Genomic DNA, 12,335 nt, shown 5'->3' with positions numbered 1-12,335 from the left:
ATCACCATCATCATCACCAACGATCCTCTCATCGGGAGGGGTCAATCTCCATCAACATCTTCACCAGCACCATCTCCTCTCAAAATCCTAGTTCATCTCTTGTATCCAATCTTGTATCAAAACCACAAATTGGTACCTCTGGGTTGCTAGTAGTGTTGATTACTCCTTGTAGTTGATGCTAATTGGTTTACTTGGTGGAAGATCATATGTTCAGATCCTTAATGCATATTAATACTCATCTGATCATGAACATGAATATGCTTTGTGAGTAGTTACGTTTGTTCCTGAGGACATGGGTGAAGTCTTGCTATTAGTAGTCATGTGAATTTGGTATTCGTTCGATATTTTGATGAGATGTATGTTGTCTCTCCTCTAGTGGTGTTATGTGAACGTCGACTACATGACAATTCACCATTATTTGGGCCTAGAGGAAGGCATTGGGAAGTAATAAGTAGATGATGGGTTGCTAGAGTGGCAGAAGCTTAAACCCTAGTTTATGCGTTGCTTCGTAAGGGGCTGATTTGGATCCACTAGTTTCATGCTATGGTTAGGTTTACCTTAATACTTCTTTTGTAGTTGCAAATGCTTGCAGTAGGGGTTAATCATAAGTGGGATGCTTGTCCAAGAAAGGGTAGTACCCAAGCACCGGTCCACCCACATATGAAATTATCAAAGTACCGAATGCGAATCATATGAGCGTGATGAAAACTAGCTTGACGATAATTCCCATGTGTCCTCGGGAGCGCTTTTCTCATTATAAGAAATTGTCCTGGCTTGTTCTTTGCTACAAAATGGATTGGGACACCTTGCCGCACCTTATTTACTTTCATTGCTTGTTACCCGTTACAAATTATCTTATCACAAAACTATTTGTTACCCACAATTTCAGTGCCTGCAGAGAATACCTTACTGAAAACCGCTTATCATTTCCTTCTGCTCCTCATTGGGTTCGACACTCTTACTTATCGAAAGGACTAAGATAGATCCCCTATACTTCTGGGTCATCAAGACTCTTTTCTGGCGCCGTTGCCGGGGAGTGAAGCGCCTTTGGTGAGTGGAACTTGGTAAGGAAACATTTATATAGTGTGCTGAAATTTTCTGTCACTTGTTACTATGGAAACTAATCCTTTGAGGGGCTTGTTCGGGGCATCTTCGCCTCGACTAGTAGAGCAAAGAGTTGATCCTCAACCTACTGAACCTATTAAAAATGTTTACTTTGAGATTCCTTCGGGTATGATAGAGAAACTGCTAGCTAATCCCTTTGCAGGAGATGGAACATTGCATCCCGATTTACACCTTATCTATGTGGATGAAGTTTTTGGATTATTTAAGCTTGCAGGTATTCCTGACGATGTTGTCAAAAGGAAGGTCTTCCCTTTATATTTGAAGGGAGATGCATTGACATGGTATAGGCTATGTGATGATATAGGATCTTGGAACTATAAACGATTGAAATTGGAATTTCACTAGAAGTTCTATCCTATGCATCTTGTTCATCGTGATCGTAATTACATATATAATTTCTGGCCTTGCGAAGGAGAAAGCATCGCTCAAGCTTGGGGGAGGCTTAAGTCAATGTTATATTCATGCCCCAATCATGAGCTCTCAAGAGAAATGATTATTAAAAAAATTTATGCCCGGCTTTCTCTCAATGATCGCACCATGCTTGATACTTCCTGTGCTGGTTCTTATATGCTGAAGACTACTGAATTCAAATGGGATTTACTGGAAAGAATTAAACACAACTCTGAAGATTGGGGTTCCGACGATGGTAAAGAGTCAGGTATGACACCTAAGTTTGATTGTGTTAAATCTTTTATCGATACCGATGCTTTTCGTGGATTTAGCGCTAAATATGGACTTGACTCTGAGATAGTAGCTTCTTTCTGTGAATATTTTGCTACTCACGTTGATCTCCCTAAGGAGAATTGGTTTAAATATAATCCTCCCATTGAAGTAAAAGTAGTTGCACCTATTACAGTTGAAGAAAAGACTATTACTTATAATGATCCTATTGTTCCTACTACTTATGTTGAGAAACCACCTTTTCCTGTTAGAATAAAGGATCATGCTAAAGCTTCCACTGTGGTTCGTAAGAGTAATACTAGAACATATACACCTCCAAAGCAAATTAAAGTTGAACCTAGTATTGCTATGGTTAAAGATCTCTTGGATGATCATATAGATGGGCATGTTATTTACTTCTATGAACAGGCTGCTAATATTGCTAGACCAGATGCTAAGATACATAGACCTGTTGTAGGCATGCATGTTATTTCTGTTAAAATAGGAGATCATTGTTACCATGGCTTATGTGATATGGGTGCTAGTGCTAGTGCAATACCTCATTCCTTATATGAAGAAATTATGCATGATATCACACCCGCTGAAATAGAAGGTATTGATGTTACTATTAAGCTTGCCAATAGAGATACTATTTCACCAGTTGGGATTGTTAGAGATGTTGAAGTCTTGTGTGGGAAAGTTAAATATCCTACTAATTTTATTTTTCTTGGTTCCCCACAAGATGACTTTTGTCCCATTATATTTGGCAGACCCTTCTTGAATACTGTTAATGCTAGGATTGATTGCAAAAAGGATGTTGTTACAATTGGCTTAGGGGATATGTCTCATGAGTTTAATTTTGCTAAGTTTCGTAGGCTATGTCCCATGATAAAGAATTACCTAGTAAGGATGAAATTATTAGTCTTGCTTCTATTGCTGTGCCCCCTACTGATCCGTTAGAACAATATTTGCTAGACCATGAAAATGATATGTTTATGAATTAAAGAAGGGAAATAGATGAAGTATTCCAAGGAACTTCCCTCCCGGAGCGGGAAATCATCGTCATCATCATCACCAACAACTCTCCCATCTTGGGGAGGGAAATCTCCATCAACATCTTCAACAACACCATCTCCTCTCAAACCATAGTTCATCTCTTGTGTTCAATATTTGTACCGGAGCTACAGATTGGTGCTTATGGGTGACTATAGTGTTGATTACATCTTGTAGTTGGTTACTATATGGTTTATTTGGTGGAAGATTATATGTTCAGATCCATTATGCTATTTAATACCCCTCTGATCTGGAGCATGATTATCATTTGTGTTGTTAATTTTGTTCTTGAGGTCACGAGAGAAATCTTGTTGCAAGTAATCATGTGGACTTGATATGTGTTCGATATTTTGATGGTATGTATGTTGTGATTCCCTTAGTGGTGTCATGTGAATGTCGACTACATGACACTTCACCATACTTGGTCCTAAGGTAATGCATTGGGGAGTAGTTATTAGATGATGGGTTGCGAGAGTGACAGAAGCTTAAACCCTAGTTTATGCACTATTCCGTAAGGGGCCGATTTGGATCCAAAAGTTTAATGCTACGGTTATATTTATTATTAATAATTTTCTCTTAGTTGCAGATGCTTGCGAGGGGGTTAATCATAAGTAGGAGGTTTGTTCAAGTAAGAACAACACCTACGCACTGGTCCACCCACATACCAAATTATCAAAGTAGCGAACACAAATCAAACAAACATGATAAAAGTGACTGGATGAAATTCCCATGTACCCTGAAGAATACTTTGCTTATCATAAGAGACTGTTTTGGCCCGTCCTTTGCCTCAAAAGGATTGGGCTACCATGCTGCACTTTGTTACCGTTACCGTTACCGTTACTTGCTCGTTACAAATTACCGTGCTATCAAACTACTCATTACTTATTATTTCAGTGCTTGCAGACATTACCTTGCTGAAAACCGCTTGTCATTTCCTTCTGCTCCCCATTGGGTTTGACACTCTTACATATCAAAAGGACTAGGATTTATCCCCTATACTTGTGTTTCATCAAGGCTCTTTTCTGGCGCCGCCGCCGGGGAGTTAAGCGCTCTTGGTAAGTGGAAATCAGTAAGGAAAAATTATTACTACGTACTGAAATTTATTGTCACTTGTTACTATGGTGAACAATCCTTTGAGGGGTTTATTTGGGGTATCTTCACCTCGACCAGAACCACAATTAGTTGCCCCTCAACCTATTGCACCTACTGAACATATTGGTTATGAAATTCCTTTGGGTATGATAAAACAACTGCTAGCTAATCCTTATGCAGGAGATGGAACCGAACTTCCTAATATGCACTTGATATATGTGGATGAAATTTGTGGATTATTTAAGCTTGCAGGTTTACCCGGAGATGAAGCTAAGAAGAAGGTTTTCCCTTTATCTTTGAAGGGAAACACAATGGCATGGTATAGGCTATGCGATGATATTGGATCTTGGAATTGGAATAAATTGAAATTGGAATTTCACCAATTTTTTTATCCTATGCATCTAGTTCACCGTGATTGGAATTATATATATAATTTTTGGCCTCGTGAAGAAGAAAGTATCTCTCTAGCTTGGGGGAGGCTTAAGTCAATTCTATATTCATGCCCCAATAATGAGCTCTCAAGAGAAATTATCATTCAGAATTTTTATGCTTGGCTTTCTCGTAATGATCAATCCATGCTTGATACTTCTTGTACTGGTTCTTTTATGAAGAAGACTATTGAATTCAGGTGGGATCTTTTAGAAAGGATTAAATGCAGCTCTGAAGATTGGGAACTCGATGAAGGTAAGGAGTCAGGTATTAAGCTTAAGTATGACTGTGTTAAATCTTTTATGAATATCGATGCTTTTCAAAAGTTTAGCACCAAATATGGACTTAACTTTGAGATAGTAGCCTACTTTTGTGAATCTTTGATACTCATGTTGATCTCCCTGAGGAGAAGTGGTTTAAATATCACCCACCTATTAAAGAAGAAATTAATGAACCGGTTGTGGTTAAAGATGAAACTATTATCTATAATGTTGATCCAGTTGTTCTTACTGCTTATATTGAAAAAACACCTTTCCCTGTTAAGATTAAGGAACATGCTAGAGTTTCAACTGTGGTCAATAATAGCTATATTAATAGACCCAAGCCTGCTGAACGCATCAAGGTAGAACCTAGTGTTTCTATGGTTAAAGATCTCCTGGTAGAAAATATAGATGGGCATGTTATTACTTCTGTGATGAAGCTGCTAGAATTTCCAAACCCGATGAAAAGGATAAACATAGACCCATTATAGGCATGCCTGTTGTCTCGGTCAAAATAGGAGATCACTATTATCATCGTTTATGTGACTTAGGTGCTAGCGTGAGTGCTGTTCCTTTTACCTTATATCAAGAAATTATGAATGATATAGCACCTGCTGAAATAGAAGAGATAGATGTTACTATTAAACTTACTAATAGGGACACTATCACAACACTTGGGATTGTTAGAGGTGTTGAAGTCTTGTGTGGGAAACTAAAATAGCCTACTGATTTTCTTGTTCTTGGTTCCCCACAAGATAACTTTTGTCCCATTATCTTTGGTAGACCTTTCTTGAATACCATTAATGCTAAAATAAATTGTGAGAAACAAACCGTCGGTGTAAGTTTTGGTGATAAGTCTCATGAGTTTCATTTTTCCAAGTTTAGTAGAAAGCATCATAAGAAAGAGTTGCCTAGTAAGGATGAAATAATTGGTATTCGTTCTATTGCCATGCCTCCTACTGATCCGCTAGAACAATATTTGCTAGACCATGAAACTGATATGCATCTGCATGAAAGAAATGAAATAGATAAAAATTTCTTCAAACAACGACCTATGCTTAAACACAATTTTCCTATTGAAACTCTAGGAGGTCCTCCTCCACCTAAAGGTGATCCTGTGTTTGAATTAAAACAATTGCCACACACTTCGAAATATGCTTGTCTTGATGAGAAAAAGATATATCCTATTGTTATTAGTGCTAACCCTTTTAGAACATGAAGAAGAAAGATTATTGAAGGTTATAAAGAAGCACCAAGCTGCCATTGGATATACTCTTGATGATCTTAAGGGCATTAGTCTCACTCTCTGTCAGCACAACATTAATAAGGAACCTGATGCTAAACCCATTGTTGATCATCAACGACGTTTAAATCCCAAAATGAAAGAAGTGGTAAGAACAGAAATACTGAAGCTTATGGAAGCAGGTATAATCTATCATGTCGTGGTTTTGTCATGGCAGATGTCCTTAGTGTCAAGACTTAGTCGCGAGGCCAATGCATCTATGTGATAGCTTGAGAGGGGTTGAGAGGAATCGAGAGACGCAACACAAGACAAGGATTTAGACAGCTTCGGGCCCCGGAAAACATCATCCGGTAATAGCCCTACATGCTATTTGTGGCTAGATCTCATTATGATCATGAGGGAGTCGCCGTAAACCGGCTCTCTATGTCTAGCCCTAGAGATTGTTTCTTCTTCCTTGCCCCTCTTTGGGGAGCCCTGCCCCTCTTTATATAAGTTAGAGGGGCGGGTTACATGTGGAGTCCTAGTAGGACTAGGACTAGCCTATCTTCTACTACAAGCCGGATACAAGTCCGGGTCTTGATTCCTTGTAAGGGAAATATTCCTCACACCTTTCTTCTTAAGTCGTCCCACCATCACATGAACCGGCCTACTGGGCCTTGGGCCTTGTCGTCCGTTTGACCCGCCATCAGGGCCATCCATGAGTCGCCAGGCTCGTGAGTCGTCAGACCAGTGAGCCGCCAGACTCGTAAGTCGCCAAACCTCCGGGGGGTTACCAGTGAAACGCTAAGTCCCAGCCGGGTCATCCATCCGGCCGGGTCATAACGCGGGGTATATCCCCGACATTAGCCCCCAGTTTAATTTGGATTTATCCTTGTTAAACTGATCCTGCAAAATAACTCAAGAACAAATTTGACAGGTTGTGCTCCGGGTTAAATACTCTTGTAAGCCGGTCACCTGAACATCTTTAAGTCCTTGTCATTTCCTTGTTGATATAAATATGTCCATAACATCATAGAAAAATCTTCTTTAACAGTTATGCTTCAACTTTGTCAATGCAAAAGATCCAGATATTTCTTTTGAAAAATCCGGGTTAACAGGCCAGCTTCAGAATCAATTTGCTGACATGATCTTCTTGTAGAGAAATATTGTAAGAAATAATCCACTTGAGTCGGCTTCCAAAACACCGGCTTAAAAAATATTAATCTTGAAATACTCATCTGACTTTCAACCAGCTTAAAGATGTAGATCTTGCCGATTTATGATTGCCAAAATTGTCGGGTAAACAAATGATACCGGGTCATATAATTGTTGCTGATGCCGGGTTAATCTTATGATGACGCCGGGTCATAAACTTTGCAGATTTCTTCGATAATAATATAATACCCGATTTACTCAAAACTGAGGATTTGAAGTTATTCCTCCCTTATATGCATATCACCTATAGCCCCCAAGTGCCGGGTTGTCATGCTTGCAGCAACCTAGGACTTGTAATTGCCTTATGCTCATAAAACTTCAACCAGTGTAGCCCCCAAGGGCCGGGTCATTATGCAATAATGAGTAGGGACTTTGTAAATATTATCATGTAAACTGGAGCAGCAACGTGTAGCCCCCAAGGGCCGACTCAGTAAGATATTACTGAGCTGGGACTTTGTATATAATTCATTGATAATAACATCATATGATGTAATCTCCACCATGGGGCTTGAACCCACGTCCACAAGGTTAAGAGCTTTGTGCTTTACCAACTGGGTAATGAATCCGTCAATATAATGGATTAAGACTTGTGTACCTTGAAGTGTTGACAGGAGCAATTGGTAGCCCCCAAGGGCCGACTCATTACGATGTGATGAGTCGGGTCTTCAATGAGGTGAGCAAAAAATGACTTTGCATTAGCCCCCAAGTGTCATGGTGCATGCTTGCAGCGACATGAGACTTGCATATCTGATGTAACCTCAGTTTGAATAATGTAGCCCCCAAGCGCCGTGTCGTAAGCCTGCAGCGACTCGGGACTATTCCTTCCATTGTATAATAAATCATATCCATTAATAAAATAATAACCATTGCACCAAAGAGACTTTGAATACCTCGTCTGTTGATAAGTAAATCCGGAGTTTAAATACCCGGCGGCTCTTGGCCGATGGCAATTTAATACACCTCCATTGTAAGCCGGAATTTTTAAACCCGGCGGCTTATAGCTTTTGAGAAAAATCTAGAACGGATAATCATTTTGAAGCATCAACTTTGGTAATGAGCTTGAACTTAATCATTTACATGCCATATTTCTGCAAATCCTACAAAGAGTTTAAACAACATATGCCCTGGCGACTTAGCGTCAAAGCCAGGGTGGGTCATAATATCTCACATATAACCACTATGATATTGAATTTGTACTGCCGGTTCACATGACCTGTGCAGTAAGGGTGATAACCCAATCCTTAGAAGCCAATGCTTCCACATAAATGATGATTTTCATAAGCTGGCGACTTATAGTCAAAAGTCAAGCCGGGTTAAGCATAAAACACTTATATACATTTGAGATATAGCCTAAAAAAGGTCTCTAGTCAAACCCAAAATTGTTTGCAAAAAAGACTTAAAAAGTTTAAGGCTTCTGATTCGTATACGATCAGAAAACCGTTCCAAAGGGGTTGAGCTAAGATTCGAATACGATCATATATCCCCTAGTGGCTCTGGCGTTGCCAATCAAGAGGGTACCGACAGCTATGTTCTCTTTGGTTCGAATACGACCTATGTTTGAACAGGAAGCCCCCAAATGACCTAGAGAGTTGTTTAACGACGCTGATTCGAAAATGATCCACGTCAGACCCAAAAGAGGTTAAGCTATGATTCGGATACGATCAAGAAGCCCCCTAGTGAGTTTGGTAGTGTGCCGATCAAAAGGGTTTTGACAGCTATGTTCTCTTTGGTTCGAGTACGACCTATGTTTGAACAGGAAGCCCCCAAGTGACCATACATTAGCATTGCACCGATCAAGAGGGTACCGACAGCTATGCTCGATGAGCAGGAAGCTCTCGAGTGACCATAATAAGATAAGTCGTAAGGCAGGATACCTATGTTTGAACCGTGCATCATGGCAGCAAGTTCTTTTTGGCAACCTTTAATTTTTCTTAGAACTCGAACTTGCGAGAGATTAATTCTTTTTGAACCGGAACTTTAAACCGAATTTGAAAGCTTCAAAAATTTGTGAGGGACAAATTTACCTTGAGCCGTATATTGAACCGGATTTGAGAGCTTCAAAAATTTGTGAGGGACAAATTTACCCTGGGCCGGATTTTGAATCGGATTTGAGAGTTTAAGTGCTTTGTGGGAGAAAGATGTCTCTTGAACTGGATTTTAAACCAGAGTCCTTATTTTGAGCCGGAAATCTTCTGACGGCTTTTAAATTTTCATCGATCTAGCAGTAATCTCCGGGGGCCAGGTTATTTTTCCCTTCAATGACCCGGAGTTCTTGAATTTATTGAAACCGGCTAGTTTTGCCGAGTCATACCATTGTAGCCCCCGAGTCTCAAGGCGACTCGAGGAGTTGGCTTGAGATTCTCCATTTTTGACCATAGCAGGAGGTGTATATCATTGGTGGTGATAGCGTGATGTGAACCTACAGAAGGTTGAGGTGACTGCAGCGGGTTATAAATGATCTCGTATGAGTCGTGTCAGCAACTCGGCCAATGGCTCCTTCCAACTGGCTATTTGAAGTTAACCAAACTGTACTGGCAGCGACTTGTGCGCTTGCCCATTGAACCATCCAGTGCAGACGGCGGCTGATAATATATGATAATTTGCCTCCAATTTGTTGGAAGAGAAACCGGGCTTCCCAAGTAGTGACTTGTTCATACTCAATGAACATCTCACATGGATAGGCGCGGCCCGGTATGTTGATGTAGACCAGGCCGTGAGAGACGGACGATAAAGACGACGCAGCATCAAAGGTGGCTTGGATAGATGAGTCGGCCGCGGTGTTGTAAGCTGGTGCGGACGGGAAAGTTGTCCTCCTCATTGTAAGCCAGCGTGGTCGCGAGAGACGGCCACGTCATTGTAAACTGGCACGGTCGCGAGAGACGGCCACGGCTTTGTAAACCGGCACGATCGCGAGAGACAGCCACGGCTTTGTAAGCTGGTGCGGAAGTCCGTTGAGTAACGACGACCACCTGTGCCAAAAGATGTTGGCGTGCCTCCATCTCCGCGGTATAATATCACTTTTTGTCATAAATAATTGCCCTGATTTGTTTGGATGAGGATGATCCATTTATCGCGACAGAGGTGGCTCAGGTAGACCAGCGACTTAATATAGTTCCGGTGGCTCAGGCAGACCGGCGACTTAATATAACCCCGGCGGCTCAAAGCGGTAAGGGCGGCTCAACGCGGCTCCGGCGACTCAGCACAGCGGAGGCGGCTCACATATGTCCATTGGACAGCTTGTGTGAGCAGACGTGGCTCTGATTTGTTGATATATATGTTGGAGCCAACCACGACATTTAGAAGACAGAGCGGAGGCGTGAGTCGGCCGCGGCATTGTAAGCTGTGCGCACAGATGAGTCGGTCATGGGCGCGGACGGTTGAGTCGGCGCGGGCACAGTCAAATGAACCGACTGCAGGCGCGGTCTCGGTGAGTTGATGTAGACCGGACCGCTGAGGCGGCGATTGGCGCACATCCGGTAAGCAATTTGACATAGCGCAGATGTAAACACGACCTCCAATGATAGCATGCGAGAAACGGATCATACTTTAACCATGAGGTAATTGACCTGTGTATACAATAGCATACCTCAAAAAAAAATCTTTTGATGATATTTAATTATACCAAAGAAGATCTTTAGAAAAATAGCACCTGATTGTGGTAGGGCCGGCTTGGGATCGGAATGGCAGCGGCGAATGGCGAATCAGCGGTCGTGATTAGCGCAAGGTGACCAGGCCGGCAACTCAAAGGCCACCGCGGCAGTTTAAGCAACAGCGCACCACAACAGCAGCTTAGAAGGAGGCTGCAACAGAGGGCGGCTCAGATCAGGCTAGCTCCCTGATAAATTAGGCAAAGACAACGGCGTTTTGGAGCAGTAACTTGAAGCAGAGGCCATGGTGTGGCGGATGGCGTTGGCTCGGGAACCGCCGGGGCGTACCCGAAACAGCAAAGGCGGGCGCCTCGAAACGAGGTCGCAGGCGCAAGAGGAATCCGGATCATGGCCGGCTCCATTTCCTGGTTGTGGCCATATTCTTTTTTGTTGTCCGCATCTGGTCAATCCATCAATAATTTCTTCTTTCCTTGGAACTTGAGCCATCTAGGATAGGTTCCCGTACATGGCGTGACAATTGCATGAAAGGCATCTCTTTTAATTAGACTCTGGTCTTCCTTTGTCTTGTACATAGACTCACGTGTGTTGCTCCTTTTTGGAATTCCTTCCATGACATATTAGTACTAGTCTGGACAGTCTATGTCTTCAAGCATCATCTGTGTTTGATTAATTTGTAGTCCACACGAAGCGATGCTCCACGTCAGCAGTACGTGCAATATCTTTTCATCTGCCTATTTTGTGAATCAACTGAGTAGTTTTTTTGCGTCTGCTGTATAGTGTGTAGTAGCAGCAACACGGTAGCAACCTCGGGACTTGAAGCGAATCTGCATATGTCGACCGCCGCGGATGCAATTTTCTTCACGCGCACCGGCTCTCGTAGTATAAAACGGCAATTGAAATAGCGGAGTACTCTGAGTCGGTCTCGGTTTCACCGGATCGTGCTAACTGTTTTGACGGAAATCAAACCCACTTCGGTGGGCGGATCGTCAGGCCGCGTGCGACAACACCCACGGAACCCTAGCTTCTTTCGATCTCAAACCTTATACTGCCGACTCCAAAGTTTAATCTTCTTGTGATCATAAAACAACAATATTGCTGGTTCTTCCTCATCTGACGAAATCACGAGCTTGTCGATCCCTAGATGAGATCCCTTCAAGAACTCAACACCACCAAGCGCAAGACCCACAGTGGGCGCCAACTATCGTGGTTTTGTCACGGCAGATGTCCTTAGTGTCAGGACTTAGTCGCGAGGCCAACGCATCTATGTGGTAGCTTGAGAGGGGTTGAGCAGAATCGAGAGATGCAACACAAGACAAGGATTTAGACAGCTTCGGGCCCCGGGAAACATCATCCGGTAATAGCCCTACATGCTGTTTATGGCTAGATCTCATTATGATCATGAGGGAGTCGCCGTAAACTGGCTCTTTGTGTCTAGCCCTAGAGATTGTTTCTTCTTCCTTGCCCCTCTTTGGGGAGCCCTTCCCCTCTTTATATAAGTTAGAGGGGCGGGTTACATGTGGAGTCCTAGTAGGACTAGGACTAGCCTATCTTCTACTACAAGCCGGATACAAGTCCGGGTCTTGATTCCTTGTAAGATAAATATTCCTCACACCTTTCTTCTTAAGTCGGCCCACCATCACATGAACCAGCCTACTGGGCCTTGGGCCTTGT

The sequence above is a fragment of the Triticum dicoccoides genome, chromosome 4B (genome assembly GCF_002162155.2).
Source record: "Triticum dicoccoides isolate Atlit2015 ecotype Zavitan chromosome 4B, WEW_v2.0, whole genome shotgun sequence".
NCBI lineage: Eukaryota > Viridiplantae > Streptophyta > Magnoliopsida > Poales > Poaceae > Triticum > Triticum dicoccoides.
This window is presented reverse-complemented; position numbering follows the sequence as displayed.